The sequence below is a fragment of the Bufo bufo genome, chromosome 2, assembly GCF_905171765.1.
Source record: "Bufo bufo chromosome 2, aBufBuf1.1, whole genome shotgun sequence".
Taxonomy (NCBI): domain Eukaryota; kingdom Metazoa; phylum Chordata; class Amphibia; order Anura; family Bufonidae; genus Bufo; species Bufo bufo.
In genome coordinates, this window is record NC_053390.1 from 169347419 (window position 1) to 169368866 (window position 21448).

Here is a 21448-nt window from a genome sequence, read left to right on the forward strand (position 1 = left end):
TTAAGCAATTTTGAGCGTGGCATGGTTGTTGGTGCCAGACGGGCCGATCTGAGTATTTCACAATCTGCTCAGTTACTGGGATTTTCACGCACAACCATTTCTAGGGTTTACAAAGAATGGTGTGAAAAGGGAAAAACATCCAGTATGCGGCAGTCCTGTGGGCAAAAATGCCTTGTGGATGCTAGAGGTCAGAGGAGAATGGGCCGACTGATTCAAGCTGATAGAAGAGCAACGTTGACTGAAATAACCACTCGTTACAACCGAGGTATGCAGCAAAGCATTTGTTAAGCCACAACACGCACAACCTTGAGGCGGATGGGCTACAACAGCAGAAGACCCCACCGGGTACCACTCATCTCCACTACAAATAGAAAAAAGAGGCTACAATTTGCACGAGCTCTTTAAAATTGGACTGTTGAAGACTGGAAAAATGTTGCCTGGTCTGATGAGTCTCGATTTCTGTTGAGACATTCAAATGGTAGAGTCCGAATTTGGCATAAACAGAATGAGAACATGTATCCATCCTCTGATGGCTACTTCCAGCAGGATAATGCACCATGTCACAAAGCTCAAATCATTTCAAATTGGTTTCTTGAACATGACAATGAGTTCACTGTACTAAAATGGCCCCCACAGTCACCAGATCTCAACCCAATAGAGCATCTTTGGGATGTGGTGGAACGGGAGCTTCCTGCCCTGGATGTGCATCCCTCAAATCTCTGGAACTGCAAGATGCTATCCTATCAATATGGGCCAACATTTCTAAAGAATGCTATCAGCACCTTGTTGAATCAATGCCATGTAGAATTAAGGCAGTTCTGAAGGCAAAAGGGGGTCCAACACCGTATTAGTATGGTGTTCCTAATAATTCTTTAGGTGAGTATATACACTCACCTAAAGAATTATTAGGAACACCTGTTCTATTTCTCATTAACGTCATCGCGCCGCCTGCGTCGGCCCCTGATAGGCTGCAGGCTTTAGGCCTGCAGCCTATCAGAGGGAACAGGGCAGGAAAACGCCTCTCCCCTTACCCGCCGCAGCATGCATCTGTAACGCTTTCCTGAGGACAGCGATAGAGATGAATGTAGAGAGATGAGCGCTTCCACAATGGAAGTACTCATTTCTCACTGCCCTGCTGCTGCCCTCCACTTATCTCCAGGGCTGTGCTGCCTGAGGTGATTGCCTCACCTCGCCTAATTGGTGAGGCCCTGTCTCTAAATGCTGGCCTTATGTCAGCGCAGAATCAGTCTTCATGTCATAGCAGAGAATCAGGCTTCACGTCACCCACCACTGGAACAGGCCACTGTCACACATTTAGGCCCAGGCACCCAGGCAGAGGAGAGAGGTCCCGTAACAGAGAATCTGGCCTTATGTCAGCACAGAATCTGTCTTCATGTCATAGCAGAGAATCAGGCTTCACGTCACCCACCACTGGAACAGGCCACTGTCACACATTTAGGCCCAGGCACCCAGGCAGAGAAGAGAGGTCCCGTAACAGAGAATCTGGCCTTATGTCAGCACAGAATCTGTCTTCATGTCATAGCAGAGAATCAGGCTTCACGTCACCCACCACTGGAACAGGCCACTGTCACACATTTAGGCCCAGGCACCCAGGCAGAGGAGAGAGGTCCCGTAACAGAGAATCTGGCCTTATGTCAGCACAGAATCTGTCTTCATGTCATAGCAGAGAATCAGGCTTCACGTCACCCACCACTGGAACAGGCCACTGTCACACATTTAGGCCCAGGCACCCAGGCAGAGGAGAGAGGTCCCGTAACAGAGAATCTGGCCTTATGTCAGCGCAGAATAAGTCTTCATGTCATAGCAGAGAATCAGGCTTCACGTCACCCACCACTGGAACAGGCCACTGTCACACATTTAGGCCCAGGCACCCAGGCAGAGGAGAGAGGTCCCGTAACAGAGAATCTGGCCTTATGTCAGCGCAGAATCAGTCTTCATGTCATAGCAGAGAATCAGGCTTCACGTCACCCACCACTGGAACAGGCCACTGTCACACATTTAGGGCCAGGCACCCAGGCAGAGGAGAGAGGTCCCGTAACAGAGAATCTGGCCTTATGTCAGCGCAGAATCAGTCTTCATGTCATAGCAGAGAATCAGGCTTCACGTCACCCACCACTGGAACAGGCCACTGTCACATATTTAGGCCCAGGCACCCAGGCAGAGGAGAGAGGTCGCGTAACAGAGAATCTGGCTTCATGTCAGCACAGAATAAGTCTTCATGTCATAGCAGAGAATCAGGCTTCACGTCACCCACCACTGGAACAGGCCACTGTCACACATTTAGGCCCCGGCACCCAGACAGAGGAGAGGTTCATTCAACTTTGGGTTGCCCCGCAATATAATGGTAAAATGAAATTAAAAATAGTATTAAATGAGGAAGTGCCCTGGAGTAGAATAATATATTGTTAAGGGGAGGTAGTTAATATCTAATCTGCACAAGGGATGGACAGGTCCTGTGGGATCCATGCCTGGTTCATTTTTATGAACGTCAATTATAGTAATAGGCGAGCACACTTAATTTGGCATGTGAATAAAATTTAATTAAATCACTCAATACTAATACACGTGTATATGCAGGGAAAATAAAACAATGATAAAATACTAAAACTATTAAAATGAATAGATGACCATATGTAGGGTATAAGCTTCGAAGCTATATAGTCCAGCAAAGTCCACAAAATATTGCAATACCTAAAAAATAATTCACAATACGCACAGTGTTGATACGCAATTGGTGGTATTGATTATGATCCCTTAGGGATAAGTCCATAGGTGTATATATAGCCTCTAACTAGGCTAGCAGCACCTGTTCCTATATTTCGTTTGGAGTAAGCCACCATCTTTGATTTTTATGAACGTCAGCTTGTCCACATTGGCTGTAGACAGGCGGCTGCGTTTGTCTGTAATGACGCCCCCTGCCGTGCTGAATACACGTTCAGACAAAACGCTGGCCGCCGGGCAGGCCAGCACCTCCAAGGCATAAAAGGCTAGCTCTGGCCACGTGGACAATTTGGAGACCCAGAAGTTGAATGGGGCCGAACCATCAGTCAGTACGTGGAGGGGTGTGCACAGGTACTGTTCCACCATGTTAGTGAAATGTTGCCTCCTGCTAACACGTTCCGTATCAGGTGGTGGTGCAGTTAGCTGTGGCGTGTTGACAAAACTTTTCCACATCTCTGCCATGCTAACCCTGCCCTCAGAGGAGCTGTCCGTGACACAGCTGCGCTGGCGACCTCTTGCTCCTCCTCTGCCTTCGCCTTGGGCTTCCACTGGTTCCCCTGTGACATTTGGGAATGCTCTCAGTAGCGCGTCTACCAACGTGCGCTTGTACTCGCGCATCTTCCTATCACGCTCCAGTGTAGGAAGTAAGGTGGGCACATTGTCTTTGTACCGGGGATCCAGCAGGGTGGCAACCCAGTAGTCCGCACACGTTAAAATGTGGGCAACTCTGCTGTCGTTGCGCAGGCACTGCAGCATGTAGTCACTCATGTGTGCCAGGCTGCCCAGAGGTAAGGACAAGCTGTCCTCTGTGGGAGGCGTATCGTCATCGTCCTGTGTTTCCCCCCAGCCACGCACCAGTGATGGGCCCGAGCTGCTTTGGGTGCCACCCTGCTGTGAACATGCTTCATCCTCATCCTCCTCCACCTCCTCCTCATCCTCGTCCTCCTCGTCCTCCAGTAGTGGGCCCTGTCTAACCACATTTGTACCTGGCCTCTGGTGTTGCAAAAAACCTCCCTCTGAGTCACTTCGAAGAGACTGGCCTGAAAGTGCTAAAAATGACCCCTCTTCCTCCTCTTCCTCCTGGGCCACCTCCTCTTCCATCATCGCCCTAAGTGTTTTCTCAAGGAGACATAGAAGTGGTATTGTAACGCTGATAACGGCGTCATCGCCACTGGCCATGTTGGTGGAGTACTCGAAACAACGCAACAGGGCACACAGGTCTCGCATGGAGGCCCAGTCATTGGTGGTGAAGTGTGTCTGATCCGCAGTGCGACTGACCCGTGCGTGCTGCAGCTGAAACTCCACTATGGCCTGCTGCTGCTCGCACAGTCTGTCCAGCATATGCAAGGTGGAGTTCCACCTGGTGGGTACGTCGCATATGAGGCGGTGAGCAGGAAGGCCGAAGTTACGCTGTAGCGCAGACAGGCGAGCAGCGGCAGGGTGTGAACGCCGGAAGCGCAAACAGACGGCCCGCACTTTATGCAGCAGCTCTGACATGTCGGGGTAGTTGCGAATGAACTTCTGCACCACCAAATTCAGCACATGTGCCAGGCAAGGGATGTGCGTCAAACCGGCTAGTCCCAGAGCTGCAACGAGATTTCGCCCATTATCGCACACCACCAGGCCGGGCTTGAGGCTCACCGGCAGCAACCACTCGTCGGTCTGTTGTTCTATACCCCGCCACAACTCCTGTGCGGTGTGGGGCCTGTCCCCCAAACATATGAGTTTCAGAATGGCCTGCTGATGTTTACCCCAGGCTGTGCTGAAGTTGGTGGTGAAGGTGTGTGGCTGACTGGATGAGCAGGTGGAAGAAGAGGAGGAGGAAGCTGAGTAGGAGGAGGAGGAGACAGGAGGCAAAGAATGTTGCCCTGCGATCCTTGGCGGCGGAAGGACGTGCGCCAAACAGCTCTCCGCCTGGGGCCCAGCCGCCACTACATTTACCCAGTGTGCAGTTAGGGAGATATAGCGTCCCTGTGGGACAGCAAGTGACATGAGCTGTTTGAAGCTGTGTGTGTCCACCAGCCTAAATGACAGCATTTCATAGGCCAGAAGTTTAGAAATGCTGGCATTCAGGGCCATGGATCGAGGGTGGCTAGGTGGGAATTTACGCTTTCTCTCAAATGTTTGTGAGATGGAGAGCTGAACGCTGCCGTGTGACATGGTTGAGATGCTTGGTGACGCAGGTGGTGGTGTTGGTGGTACATACCATGTTTGCTGGGCGGCAGGTGCCAACGTTCCTCCAGAGGCAGAGGAAGAGGCCGAGGCGGCGGCAGCAGCAGCAGAAGAGGCCGAGGCGGCGGCAGCAGCAGAAGAGGCCGAGGCAGCAGCAGCAGAAGAGGTAGCAGGGGGAGCCTGAGTGACTTCCTTGTTTTTAAGGTGTTTACTCCACTGCAGTTCATGCTTTGCATGCAGGTGCCTGGTCATGCAGGTTGTGCTAAGGTTCAGAACGTTAATGCCTCGCTTCAGGCTCTGATGGCACAGCGTGCAAACCACTCAGGTCTTGTCGTCAGCACATTGTTTGAAGAAGTGCCATGCCAGGGAACTCCTTGAAGCTGCCTTTGGGGTGCTCGGTCCCAGATGGTGGCGGTCAGTAGCAGGCGGAGTCTCTTGGCGGCGGGTGTTCTGATTTTGCCCACTGCTCCCTCTTTTGCTACGCTGTTGGCTCGGTCTCACCACTGCCTCTTCCTCCGAACTGTGAAAGTCAGTGGCACGACCTTCATTCCATGTGGGGTCTAGGACCTCATCGTCCCCTGCATCGTCTTCCACCCAGTCTTGATCCCTGACCTCCTGTTCAGTCTGCACACTGCAGAAAGACGCAGCAGTTGGCACCTGTGTTTCGTCATCATCAGAGACGTGCTGAGGTGGTATTCCCATGTCCTCATCATCAGGAAAAATAAGTGGTTGTGCGTTAGTGCATTCTATCTCTTCCACCCCTGGGGAAGGGCTAGGTGGATGCCCTTGGGAAACCCTGGCAGCAGAGTCTTCAAACAGCATAAGAGACTGCTGCATAACTTGAGGCTCAGACAGTTTCCCTGATATGCATGGGGGTGATGTGACAGACCGATGGGCTTGGTTTTCATGCGCCATCTGTGCGCTTTCTGCAGAAGACTGGGTGGGAGATAATGTGAACGTGCTGGATCCACTGTCGGCCACCCAATTGACTAATGCCTGTACCTGCTCAGGCCTTACCATCCTTAGAACGGCATTGGGCCCCACCAAATATCGCAGTAAATTCTGCTGGCTACTGGGACCTGAGGTAGTTGGTTCACTAGGACGTGTGGCTGTGGCAGAACGGCCATGTCCTCTCCCAGCACCAGAGGATCCACTAACACCACCACGACCATGTCCACGTCCGCCGTCCGCGTCCCTTATTAGATGTTTTCCTCATTGTTCCCGTTCACCACAATTTTGAGAATGGCAAATTTGGGAATAGTTTTTCAACCCAGAACAAAAAGTGTGCTTTTACGGTCACTACAAATAACTTGACCAGCTAAAACAGTACAGATTTGGTTGAATAGAAATGTCAGGCCTGTTTTTTTTTGCGCTGTGTGACAGGTATAGGTTTAATCAAAGAATTAGACTTCTATCTGCACGGTAGCGTGTCTTAGGTTTTTATGAATGACACTATCAGCACCTTCAATGTAAGATATCCTTTTTGGGATAGATTTCAAGTAGGCCTCATATAGTCATATACCAGAAACTAGTTATTTTGAGAATGGCAAATTTGGGAATAGTTTTTCATCCCTTAACAAAAAGTGTGCTTTTACGGTCACTGCAAATAACTTGACCAGCTAAAACAGTACAGATTTGGTTGAATAGAAATGTCAGGCCTGTTTTTTTTTGCGCTGTGTGACAGGTATAGGTTTAATCACAGAATTAGACTTCTATCTGCACAGTAGCGTGTGTCTTAGGTTTTCATGAATGACACTATCAGCACCTTCAATGTAAGATATCCTTTTTGGGATAGATTTCAAGTAGGCCTCATATACCAGAAACTAGTTATTTTGAGAATGGCAAATTTGGGAATAGTTTTTCAACCCTTAACAAAAAGTGTGCTTTTACGGTCACTACAAATAACTTGACCAGCTAAAACAGTACAGATTTGGTTGAATAGAAATGTCAGGCCTGTTTTTTTTTGCGCTGTGTGACAGGTATAGGTTTAATCACAGAATTAGACTTCTATCTGCACAGTAGCGTGTGTCTTAGGTTTTCATGAATGACACTATCAGCACCTTCAATGTAAGATATCCTTTTTGGGATAGATTTCAAGTAGGCCTCATATACCAGAAACTAGTTATTTTGAGAATGGCAAATTTGGGAATAGTTTTTCAACCCTTAACAAAAAGTGTGCTTTTACGGTCACTACAAATAACTTGACCAGCTAAAACAGTACAGATTTGGTTGAATAGAAATGTCAGGCCTGTTTTTTTTTGCGCTGTGTGACAGGTATAGGTTTAATCACAGAATTAGACTTCTATCTGCACGGTAGCGTGTGTCTTAGGTTTTTTGAATGACACTATCAGCACCTTCAATGTAAGATATCCTTTTTGGGATAGATTTCAAGTAGGCCTCATATACCAGAAACTAGTTATTTTGAGAATGGCAAATTTGGGAATAGTTTTTCAACCCAGAACAAAAAGTGTGCTTTTACGGTCACTACAAATAACTTGACCAGCTAAAACAGTACAGATTTGGTTGAATAGAAATGTCAGGCCTGTTTTTTTTTTGCGCTGTGTGACAGGTATAGGTTTAATCACAGAATCAGACTTCTATCTGCACGGTAGCGTGTGTCTTAGGTTTTTCTGAATGACACTATCAGCACCTTCAATGTAAGATATCCTTTTTGGGGTAGATTTCAAGTAGGCCTCATATACCAGAAACTAGTTATTTTGAGAATGGCAAATTTGGGAATAGTTTTTTAACCCAGAACAAAAAGTGTGCTTTTACGGTCACTACAAATAACTTGACCAGCTAAAACAGTACAGATTTGGTTGAATAGAAATGTCAGGTCTATTTTTTAGGCGCTGGGTGACAGGCTCAACTTGCCCCTGATGTAGTATATGGCCAAAAAATAACCACACTATTGATGGTTAAATGCACTTGGGTGACACAGGCTCAGCCTGCACCAGATGTAGTATATGGCCAAAAAATAACCAGACTGTTGATGGTTAAATGCACTTCGGTGACACAGGCTCAGCCTGCAGCTGATGTAGTATATGGTAAAAAAATAACCAGACTGTTGATGGTTAAATGCACTTCGGTGACACAGGCTCAGCCTGCAGCTGATGTAGGATATAGCACAAAATAACCACACTATTGATGGTTAAATACATTTGGTGATAGCTTGTGCTGGCGCACCACAAGTCACAAAATGGCCGCCGATCACCCCAGAAAAAAGTGATCTAAAAACGCTCTGGGCAGCCTCAAAAAAGTGAGCAAGTCGATATTAGCAGTTCAATGATCCACAGCTGCAGATCGATCACAGAATGAAGTCTTTTGGAGGAGTTAATCTGCCTAATCTCGCCCTAACGTCGCAGCTGCAACCTCTCCCTATGCTTGAATCAGCAGAGTGACGTGCAGCGCTACGTGACCCAAGCTTATATAGAGGCTGGGTCACATGCTGCACTGGCCAATCACAGCCATGCCAATAGTAGGCAAGGCTGTGATGGCCTCTTGGGACAAGTAGTATGACGCTTGTTGATTGGCTGCTTTGCAGCCTTTCAAAAAGCGCCAAGAAAGCGCCGAACACCGAACCCGAACTTTTACGAAAATGTTCGGGTTCGGGTCTGTGTCACGGACACCCCAAAATTCGGTACGAACCCGAACTATACAGTTCGGGTTCGCTCATCCCTAATAGGAAGCATTCTGTTTCAAAGCTTGTTCTTTATGGCTCTGGTTGCTGTATGTAGGAGTCCCTACACAAAGTGTACCATGAGGCATCATAGCTTCCCATAAAAAACATTTCCCTAAATCAAGGGTGGGGAAACTTTTTTTGCTGCCAAGGGCCATTTGGATATTTGTAATATTGTTTGAAGGCCATATAAAATTCTCAACTTAAAAATTGGAGTGCTATATTTGGTCAAACATATAATTAGATCTGAGCCCCAAGCTCCATCAGCTTAAGATCAGACCACCCCAACCTCCATCAGCCTCAGATCAGCCTCCCATCAGACCGCCCAGCCTACATCAGCCTTAGATCAGACCCCCATCAGACCCCACCAGCCTCAGATCAGACTCAGATCAGACCCCCCAGCCCCAGTCAGACTCAGATCAGACCCCCAGATCAGATCAAATCAGTCTCAGATTGGACCACCCCATCCCCAATCAGCCTTAGATCTGGGCCCCCAGAACCCTTCACACTCAGATCAGACCCTTGAGCCCAAATCAGCCTTAGATCAGACCCCTCAGACCCCATCAGCCTCACATCAGACCCCATAATACCTCAGATCAGACATTACAAAATAAATAAACTTATCTCGCTTGTTCCGGATGGCACTGCAGATCCAGGACTCTCCGCTCCCACATTGCTTCTTACGGGTCCCGCTGTGTACTGTGACCTGATGGCACACAGTGTCAGGTTATAGTGCAAGTCCACGTGCACTACGTCCCGACACGTAACAGACCGGGGTCCAGAAAAAGCGGGGCCCAAAAAATACTGTATGCTCTGGCAGGGAAGCAGGGAGCTGGGGGCCATATGAAATGATCATGCGGGCCACATACGGCCCTAAAGGGTCCCTTTGTAATATGGCATGTGATAAACTTTGTCACTATTTTTTTATTGCAAAGTCTCACACTATACATGCGCCATCTTACAGTTCTGTAATATGGCCGCGTGCATGTCAAATAACAGTAGAATAATAATACTTCAGGGAACTTTTATTTTTTCACATGGATAATAGGGCCATTATTTCACTTTGTGCAATATTAAGAAAAAAAAGCCATAAATCCCATATATAACATTATATTTTGATAAAATATCACAGAATCTGGAAAGAGCAGGGGATTTCATCTTCCCACTTCTGAAATCATACTTTGTAATATTCCTCTGTAAATTATTCCAACATTATATTATCATGAGCTTGTGGGATAAACTTGTCAAATGCTATTGTAAGGCTTGTTCTCTTATGTCATTACAGTACAGCTTACTATCAAGAATATAATGTTAATCCTCCTAAACCAATTTACTTTGCTTTAGTTTCTATATGTTAATCCAGGCCACTTTATAGACGAGCAAGATGGAATTTTAATGCTGTTGTGTGATTTAAACTTCACAATTTAATCCGCCGAAGGCAGGTGTTGTGCTTTGTCTTGTAGATGACATCTGCTTCGGTTGTCAGTTCATGGTGGAAGGAGCCTTGTCTTATGCGGTTATGTAGGTAACTAGTATAAGTTTACAAAGATGAAGTAATGTAGAACATCTGCGCATTATCAAGGCAGCTGCATTTCTGTGACTCCGAAAATTTGGTAAAATGTATGGAAATGCATTTTTTTTGTTTTTGCTTCAGTCAGCAAATGCAGGTTTCTAGAGGAGGAAGAATGGACCTCTTTTCACAAGGACATTATGCAGGGTCTTCCACTACTTTTTAATATGAGTGGAAAATAACTGGAAAAGAGCACCTTTGCACAATAGATAAAAAGAGAGAAGTGTGGGACACTTGGATAGACATATTGCAACCTGGTATTAAATTGCAATCCATTTATTTGGATGATTACCATGGAAAACCACATATACTATGCACTGTTGCTACAGTATGATCATATGCTAGTTCCCCTAATCCCTAGTGATATCAGCTTAAAACTAAGGGCGGTCAGCAGTTCTTTATTGCGAGGGTTAATCTTTCCTCTGTTTGTGTGTCTAATGAGTTCATTAAGTTGCAATATATGTTTCAGAGTATTGTGTCACTTTGGATATGTCTCTTGAGTGCTATAACCTGCCCTGGTTATGCAACTTTCTTGGCTTTCAAATGTCTTGCTTTGTTCCATTTGGAGTCTGTCTGTGCCCTAGTCATAGTCCGAGTTTGTAGTTTGTGCCTGGATTGTTCTGGTTTGTCACAGTCTGAATTCTGTCTTAGTTCGTTTGCCATAGTCTGATAAGTGGCACAGTCTGGCTTCCGTCCGAGTTCTTGTCTGATAGGTCTTGCCTAGTTTCTGCTTGGTTCTGTATTGCGCCATGCCTGTGTCTCTGTTGTTTTCATCAGTGTTTCTGACCCTAGTAGGTTACTTGGCAAGTACATGGCACCATCCTAGGAGGCGGCAACATACTCACTAACCTGCAGTGAAGTCCACATCCCTGTACAAAGGTTAAAGGGTGAACACCAGGGAGGCACCAGAATAATGTTGTTAGGGTATGACCACACGGCGCAGTCATGAGCCATTTGGGGGAGACGTCCAGTTGCGGTCGAGAACTGTGCGGCCAATTACGCCGCAGCTGCCTTTTATTTAACTAACAAATACCATGCTGTATAGCCAGTTGTCATTGTTAATGGCCGGGTAGTATTGAAGGTACTGAAGTATTGAAGGCAGCTGCGGCCTAATTGGCCATGTTCTTCTCCGCACTGTGTGGTCGTACCCTTAGGGTTTTGCCCTGACGTTGCAAACTATGCTTCCAACTATATTTCTAGGAACATTCAGTGACTTTGCTATCTTTTTGTATGCTTTTCCTTGTTTGTGCAAGACAATGATCTACTCTAACTTTTTGAAACACTTTCTTAACTTATTTCTTGCTATATTTCTAACATGCAGTCAGATGTCACAGTCAACAAACCCCTGGCCAGGTATTTGATGTGTTTTATCTCAAGAACACCTGATGCTGATGGGGTTTGAATAATTCTGAGACTGGAGTAGTCATTGAAGGCCCCTATACACAATAGTGTATTGTCGGCCGTATCCACTGCAAACGGCTAGTCTGAGGCTTTCTTCACACGTCAGTGTTTGGTCAGTGATTTCCATCAGTGATCGGGAGCCAAAACCAGGAGTGGAGGCTACAGAGATAAGATATAAGAGATAGCTCTGCACCTGTACTGTGCTTAGACCTGCACCTGGTTTTGGCTCACAATCACTGATGGAAATCACTGACTGAACACTGACTGCGTGAATATGGCCCAATGTGTGTAGAGAGCTCCGAACTCTCCCCTGACAGATGATGTTGAGGGAAAGAAGGATTGGGTGAAATGAATATTTTCCCATAATCCTTTTGTTCCCCCTGGAGATAAGCCACTACCAGAAGTGTCTGGCAGCGGCCTGCTCCCCTTTCTCCCACTGAATACACATACAGGTTCAGCTGAGCTGAACCTGTATATGTATGGGGAACCAATTAAAGGGGTTGTCCGGGACCAATTTTTTAAAAAAAAAAACACGTTTACTCACAATGTACATCTAAGTAAAGGCCTCCATACATTTTCAGCTCTTTTTGCCACTTCTATGTGGCTCCAACGGTCCCCCACTCATTGTTTATATAACTGTTTATCTTTACCTAACTTGCGGCTGCACTGCCCTGTGGGTCCTGGGGCAGCGCAGCATCAGGTGGTTACAGCTGTCTCTCTGCTCCGCTGTAACTCCGCCCCCTCATCAATATTCACCTCAATTCATTCAGAAGCTCACCGGACTGGAGGGGTGGGGCTTAGCGGGTTAAGGGGCGGGGCTTCGCGGGATGTCGGCCAGCCGCTGTAACTCCGGCCCCCTCATCAATATTCACCTCAATTCATTCTGAAGCTCACCGGACTGGAGGGGCGGGGCTGAGCAGGTTGTCAAGGGGCGGGGCTGAGCTGGTTGTTAAGGGGCGGGGCTTAGTGGGATGTCGGCCAGCCACTGTAACTCCGCCCCTCATCAATATTCACCTCGATTCATTTGAGGCCAGTGATGTCACCGGGCTCCCTGAGCAGCGGAAGAGGAAGATTTGCTTGCCTGCAAGGGACCCGGTACTACATGCTTGTATGTAATGAGTATGCCACACTTGTACTATTAGAGCAATGTCCCCAATCCCGGACAACCCCTTTAATTCAATAGTCATACACATCTATTGAATGTGTATGACTGGTCTTAGGCAGTTAAGCCATATCAATTAATTGGTTTGCAAGTTTGCCACGACCGTGACCCCAGAATCGCCAAAAATCCAGAATGGTTGGACTTTTCGTGATTCTGGGGTCACACGGTTGTGGCAAACGTGAGTCACGATGCAACCTCATAAATTTCTGTAGCTGTCGTGCTACATTGCGATACTTAGGCGAGGCAGCTATTGCACAACCAAGATCACAGTGTAGCCCTAGCCTTAAAGTGGAATTTTGTGTTGAATTTGGAGAAAGCATTTGCTATGTTAGTTGGATTGAGAGATTTAAATTGTTCCTGCTTGATTGGTTTATTGCAAGCAGCTGAAAGCTTGTACATTTGGCTAATAAACTTAATTTGCAATGGGGGTTGAATAATTGATTACAACTGTACAGTTCTCATTTCAACTAAATAGCCTGTTAAATTACACAAAGTGTTTTTGTGTAATGTGTGTACAATAAAATGTATTTTATTTTAATCACTTCTTTATTTTTTTTTTCTGACACTTTTAAGAGGCTGTTCAAGGCAATTTGATGGCCACTTTACAAAAATCACTCCTACTGTAGTTTTTGCTTACAAATACTGATGGAAAATACTGACCAAAAATTGATCATTTGAAAGCGGCCTTTTGGGTGAAAAATGGCAAAAATGGAAATGTAGAAAAATGGAACTGAGAGAGCTCTCAGCAAAGTGTACGCCTGTCTACTGCTGCCTGCTCAAGACCTAGATTTCAGTGAAATGCAGAAAAAGGTAAAAGTTAGCCAGAATAATGCATCTTTAGTTTTTAGATAACGAAACAACATGCTTCATGTCTCTCATAGACAAGATGGTAGTCACTGGATGTCGTTCATTTCCTCAAACATATGTGCGGTCCATAATCTTGCAATAAATGTGCAATAAATGTCAAAGGGTGCCAGCAGGATTGGGTGGGGAAACCTATGAGATCACTGCTTTGAAGAAGAAAATCTATTTTCACCTTGACTCAGAGATCCTTTGTTTGTATTCATTTATCTCATCTTTAGTGTAAACCATAAGAAAAAAACAAAAACACAACTTTGCCAGAAATTCTCGATCACACTTAGCAAACAGTTTCTTAGCAACATCTTTCACACAAAAGTCGAAGACAATGTAGCTGTCTCTCCGGGAAAATAGGAATTCAGGTTTATAAAGCAGGATGTGCATTTCTAGAGTGGTGCACTAAAAGCTTGAAAGTATTCCTGCTAAACACTTGAAACACAGCATTTCAGTTACCGTAATTTAATTTCTGAGACGCTCTTTCGTTTACCAAGTTAAAAAATAAAATGACATGATAAGTGGTTTGCCACTTGACCAGAGAGTAGCAGATAAGTTATCCCCTTTATCTTTGAAGAGGTTTTCTCAAAAACAACACTGCTGTACTTACTCCATTATCCCCATCAGTCCCATAGATCTTTAATGGAGCGCCAGTGTGCATGCCTTTCCTGTGCTCCATTAAAAGGATTGGCACAGGACTGCCGTTCTCATGATCAGTAGGTCCCCAGCAATATGAGAACCGCTTTAAAGTTTATGTAAACGTTCACTTAGGAGAGAAATGTTGTCCTATTCTTGTCTGATGTAGGATTCTAGCTGCTCAACAGTCCTGGTTCTTCTTTGCTGGATTTTTCATTTCATGATGTGCCAATTGGTAAAAGGTCTGGGCTGCAGGCATGGCAGTTTAGCACCCAGACTCTTCTTTTGCTAAGGCATGCTTTTGAGATTGATGCAGTATGTGGTTTACCATTTTCTTGCTCACATATGAAAGGCCTTCAACAAAAGAGACGTTGTTTGGATGGGAGTATATGTTGTTCTAAAACCTCTTTATACTGTTTAGCATTGATAGTGCCTTTCCAGATGTGACCGCTGCCCACGTCATAGGCTCTAATGCAACCTCATACCATCAGATATGCAGGGTTTTGAACTGTTCGCTAATAACACGGTCCCTCTACTCTTGAGTCCGCAGAACATGGTGTCCATGGTTCCCAAAGAGAATTTCAGATTTAGATTGTGCTTCAGTCCATTTTAAATGTACTTTGACCCAGAGAAGATGGTGGTGCTTCTGGTTCGTGTTGACATATGGCTTCTTCTTTGCATGAAACAGCTGCATTTGTGGATTGCACAGCGAACTGTGTTCACAGATAATTTCTGAAAGTGTTAATGCAGTGCTGCCTGAGGGGTCATAGATAATGAGCATTAGGGTCCATTCATACAACCGTAGGTCGTCCGTGCCCTTATTGCAGACTGAAAATACAAACCCATTGACTTGAATGGGTCCACAATCCCCAAGATACAGCATGGCGCGGAGCATAGGCACATATCAGAAACCCATGCAAATGCTTCCTGGGCTTTTTGTTCCGTGCCTCTGCGCCGCAAAAAATATTTTTCCATATATTGCGGATCGCAGACCCATTCAAGTGAACGGATCTGTGCCACAATACGGGATTCACACAGCCAGTGCCTGTGCATTGCGGACCGCAATTTGCAGTCCACATCACAGGCAGGGGGCACACATGGTCCCTTGTCCCGGTCAGCCTTGTCCCTTGCGCACATGAATTTCTCCAGATTCTCTGAATCTTTTGATCATATTATGTACTGTAGATGTTGGGATATTCAAAGTCTTTGTGATTTTACGTTGAGGAACATTTTTCTGAAATTTTTAGACACGGTTTTTGTAGATCGGTGAACCTATGCTCATATTTGCTTCTGAGAAACTCTGCCTCTATAACATTTTTTAACTAGTCATGTGACCTGGTTGCAAATTGATCCTCCAGCTGTTTTTTATTAGCACCACTTACTTTTCCAACCTTTTGTTTCCACTGTCCCAACTTTTTTGAGATATGTTGCTGCTAGTGATGAGCGAAGCAAGCTTAGGATGTTACATCCGAGGTCACTTCAGTCATAACTTTGGATTAATACTGTACGGAGTAACATCCGAAGCTCGCTTCGCGCATCTCTGGTTGCTGCCATCAAGTTAGATTTTTTTAATAAAATGGTAAAATGTCTCACTTTTATCATAGGATATAAGTTCTATTTTGAATAAAATATGGGGCTATGAGATTTTCAAATCACTGCATTCTGTTTTTATTTACATATTACACAGTATCTCAACTTTTTTGGATTTGTACTTACCAAGAAAAAAATATATAATATTGGGTCCTCACTGGCAGCAGGAATGGAGCTCTCAAGCAGAGTTATCACTTATCACACTTCGTTAAACAATATCATACTGCACATTTTTAGACAAGGAGTAGGTGACATCTCGAAACCATGCTCTTATTGCATGCAAGGAGGAGGGCCGACTGGAGAGCCGCGGTAAAGGAAAAAACACCTTGTAGGGTACATGAAGATGTCAGAGGTAGAGGATTAAGACATATTGTACTCAGACGTGAACTTTCCGCTTTGGATATTAATCTAACTGTTCCTTTCACATAGGTCGTTAAACAGTGGTTTACAAGACTGTAGGGAGAAATCTGCATAGGTCAATCCCATTCTGCATCTAAAAAACAAACCAGTTAATCCTCATTTAATTGCAGTGGGTGGAAGCAGTGCTAGAAATTCTTACATTCCTGTTTAATCAGATTAGGTGAGTGTTTCTTCGCTATGGACATGCAATACCTTTATACTAAAAGCGGCAATCCAGGGGAACTGCTGTGGCCAGTGATTGAATAAGTGGGTAGTCCAAGCTAATTTCTGTGTGTCGAGCTTGGGACCAGGAAGTGAAGAGCAGTGGGAGACACAGCAGCATCAGAATGACAGTGGCAAGGGAACAGTGAGGGTATTTTTTTTATTTTTTAAACCCATTCTGACTCCATTTTAACACAAAATAATTCCACTTGAAACCCCCTTTAAGGCCTCTTTCACACGGGCGTTGCAGGTGACGTGCGGGAAAAGATGCGGGTGTGTTGTGGGAAAATGCGCGATTTTTTCCCGCGAATGCAAAGCCTTTTAATGCGTTTTGCATGCGCGTAAGAAAAATCAGCATGTTTGGTACCCAGTCCCGAACCCGGACTTCTTCACAGAAGTTCAGGTTTGGGATCAATGTTGTGTAGATTTTATTATTTTCCCTTATAACATGGTTATAAGGGAAAATAATAGCATTCTTAATACAGAATGCTTAGTAAAATAGGGATGGAGGGGTTAAAAAATAAAAATAAAAAAAATTTAACTCACCTCATCCACTCGCGCAGCCCGGCTTCTTTTCTTTCTTCTTCTTTGATGACCTGGGAGAAAAAGGACCTTTGGTGACATCACTGTGCTAATCATATGGAGACGTCACCAAAGACGAGCCGGGCTGCGCGAACAAGTGGATAAGGTGAGTTTAATTATTATTATTATTTTTTTAACCCCTCTAACCCTAATTTACTTAGAATTCTGTATTAAGAATGCTATTATTTTCCCCTATAACCATGTAATAAGGGAAAATAATAATGATCGGGTCTCCATCCCGATCATCTCCTAGCAACAATGCGTGAAAATCGCACCGCATCCGCACTAGCTTGCGGATGCTTGCAATTTTCACGCAGCCCCATTCACTTCTATGGGGCCTGTATTGCGTGAAAAACGCCCAATATAGAGCATGCTGCGATTTTCACGCAAGGCACAATTGATGCGTGAAAATCCCTGCTCATGTGCACAGCCCCATAGAAATGAATGGGTCCGGATTCAGTGCGGGTGCAATGCGTTCACCTCACGCAGTGCACCCGCGTGGAAAACTCGCCCGTGTGAAAGAGGCCTAACTGTTTCATTTATTATATATTGTATCAGTACCGAACTACAGTACATGAATCTGTGTACTGTACATCAAAAATGGAAGATCGCCTGTTCCCTTTATATAATAAAAAATAATAATAAAATATAGGAAAACATTTCAATGAACCAGTGTTACTGCCTGCCTATGTATTACACCAGAAATGACTTGTATCTAAGCAACAGTCTAGCTTAGTACTTCAGGTTAATAGATTAAAGTGCATACAACCTCTGCTTTAGTATGCCATTGTGCTAATCATTTCAATGCTATTGTTACCTTGGAAAGGTAATTTTTCTTGATCTTTATTGTAATGAACTCGATATACTGTAGTACGCATTCTGCACCTACTCTTGTTTTACTTAGGACCGACTGAGATCTCAAAACACATTCGTAAGATGGCAATTAAAAGTTCATAAAGTGAGATTAACCAGGTCCAGGATCAAAGGTTTTGTTCTGCACATCAGGTGATGCTTTCATCAGGATGAGAATTCAAGTGGTTCTTCATCTTCATTGAGGATGGAGAACGCGACGACCTTGCTCTCAAGCTCTTACAACATCTCAGATGTTAAAGGGAACCTGTCACCTCTACTATGCTACCCTCACTGAGCATTTCTAAATGTTCATTGTGTTACCCTAAACATATAAATTACACTTTTAATTTCATTTGCAGACGAATCCAATAAGTATTAAGCATTTTAGTACTTCCCGCCTTTTATGAAAATTAACATAAAAGAGTCATATCTTACTTGTGTGACCAGAGAAGAGTCATATTTTCAAGCTCTGACTCATCTCAGGTTAATTTGCATATGCATCAAATCGTTTTTTTTAACACAATAAAAGCACACAGAGCTATGGGGACTGGGTATTGCGGATGTACGAGCAGCCATCTAGCAACCCATGTCCTCAGTTCTATACACAAAATCCAGGTGATAGGTTCCCTTTAAGATTCACTGTAAAATCTATTTAAAAGGGTTGTCCCACGAAAAATATTCAACAGTTTTCAAATCAACACCTGGATCTGAATACTTTTGTAATTGCATGTAATAAAAAATTTAGCATAGCCACTGAGTTATTCAATAAAATCTATCTGTATAGCGCCACCTGGTATTTGTTTGATTTTCTTATTTCTTTGTCCGGCTCACTGAGAAGGCCGCACATGCTCAGTTTCATCCTCCAATTGCCTCCTGAGCTGTGATAGGGAGAGCATGGACACACCTCCTGAGCTGCATCAGAACAGACACTCCTCTTGAGCTGTCAGCTTGATATAAATCTAGCAGAGCAATGAATGGGGAGATCTCTGGATCCATGTGAGGTACAGGGCTGGTTCTAGCTTTCTTGGAAAGAGATTTTCATGAAGTATATGATTAAGTAGGTAATCAAGAAAGAGATACTCGCGCTGCCATCTAAATAGGGGAAATAAGCCCACACAATATCAAACTATGTGTGGGCTGCGTCGCTGCAGGGTTCCAATATAGGGTTAATTGCCAAAAACACCCCAATAAATAGGAAAAACCTAATGATAAAAGAAGAAAAATAGAACCCGCGCTGACTTGTTAGGTGGTTTTGTGAAATCGGATGTTGCCGCAATATGTGAAATTTATTTCAATACCCAATATCAACTCACTAAGTATTCGCTGACTCCTCGATTCAAATACAGCAGTATCTAAGATAATTAAATGTATTAATAGTCTATGGCAAATAAGAATCCAGTAATTCATATACAATGTGTGCATAAGAATAGGCACTGGACACTTACTGATATGTGCACTGCCAGGCACGCTTGGTGCTGCAGGTGGATTCGTATGTCGCTGGCTGCAATTCTCCTGTTGGTGTTTCTCCCGGTCCTGTCTTCTGCTCACCTCGTGGCACGCGCGTAGCTCCGGCCGGTAGCTTGCGTGCGCGTGGGGAAGCGATGTTTACTCGTCGTCCTAGAAAGCTTTCGTGTGAAGTCATACCCGAAAGCTACAGAAGCCTACGGTATTGTGGACCCTAGAGGCTTCCGTAGCTTCGGGTGTGACGTCACACGAAAGGTTTACAGGATGACGAGTAAACATCGCTTCCCCGCGAGCGCGAGCTACCGGCTGGAGCTACGCGCGTGCCACGAGGTGAGCAGGAGACAGGACCGGGAGAGACACCAAATTACACATATTGCGGCAACATCCGATTTTACAAAACCACCTAACAAGTCAGCGCGGGTTCTATTTTTCTTCTTTTATCATAAAGTATATGATGTCTGATTTTCATTTTTACATTATTCATTGAATAACTCCTTTAAGATCAGGCATAGTTTTTTTCTTCATATATTGTTGAAAGAGGGGCACAGCTTGTTGTAGAGTCATCTAAAATGTAATCAAAAGCAATGCAGAGTTTATCAGTTACAAGATATATTGTGGCCCCCGATACAGTTTTCAATCATTGAGCTTACAGGACAAGTTTAATAAGCTACCATGGTAGTAGAGGCTCTGATATTTCCATTTCTTTCCTCCCAGGCTCCTTCTAAAATCACGCCATAAAAATGCTTACCAAGAAATACTAAATCCGATGCTGGATCCTCACTAGAATCTATGTAAAAAGTGAAAGGGTCCAGCTTCTGATAAAACCATATCCTTTATTCGATGCAGTAAAATCCATACAAAACAAGACAGATACAAAATTGCCGGGTTTTGGATCTCAAGTTAACGATCCTTACTCATGATAACGATCCTTACTCATATATCATGAGTAAGGATCGTTAACTTGAGATCCAAAACACAGCGATTTTGTATCTGTCTTGTTTTGTATGGATTTTACCGCATTGAATAAAATATATAGTTTTATCAGAAGCTGGACCCTTCCACTTTTACACAGTTTATATTGGCTTTGTCCTGGCCACATCTGTGCCTCTGATACCATACGCAGGTGAGCGCTGCAATTTGACTTTCTATATCACTAGAATCTATACATAACACCAGAAGTTAAATAGCACCAGATTGGATATTAAATGGATTCCTTATAGAAGAATAATAGTGGCTCTCCCTGATCTCACCCTGGGGTGGTGCTCTGTCTAAAGTGGTTCACCCAACCACTAGTAGGTAAAGGAATAGTAAAAGTAAAAAATAGGCAGGCACTCTATATCTGGTTTTATAGGATATTTATTTATTGTTTATTAATACAAAGGTTATTTGATTTTGTTATTCTATTCAAAATTTTATTAAAAAAGGTTATTATGATGGTTGTTTTCGTAATTAAAAAAAAAAGTGGATTAGGGGGATACGGCGTGGTTGGTGACGGTAAATATACGAACTACGATTGGTTTAAAAGTAATAGTTTATGGGAAAAAAGGGCAATGTGGTTGTGGATGGTGCTGGAAAATAATTAGGATGGTGGTGAAGGGAGTAGTGGTGGTAGTATTAGGTAAAATACGTAAGAATAGGTATGGGTATAGTCAAATGAAAAATAAATGTAACAATCCAAAAAAGATCAGAAAAATGTCCGAGAGATATAATGGTATTAGTCCAAAAACATGATATATATATATATATATATATATATATATATATATATATACAGTACAGACCAAAAGTTTGGACACACCTTCTCATTCAAAGAGTTTTCTTTATTTTCATGACTATGAAGGCATCAAAACTATGAATTAACACATGTGGAATTATATACATAACAAACAAGTGTGAAACAACTGAAAATATGTCATATTCTAGGTTCTTCAAAGTAGCCACCTTTTGCTTTGATTACTGCTTTGCACACTCTTGGCATTCTCTTGAGCTTCAAGAGGTAGTCCCCTGAAATGGTCTTCCAACAGTCTTGAAGGAGTTCCCAGAGATGCTTAGCACTTGTTGGCCCTTTTGCCTTCACTCTGCGGTCCAGCTCACCCCGAACCATCTCGATTGGGTTCAGGTCCGG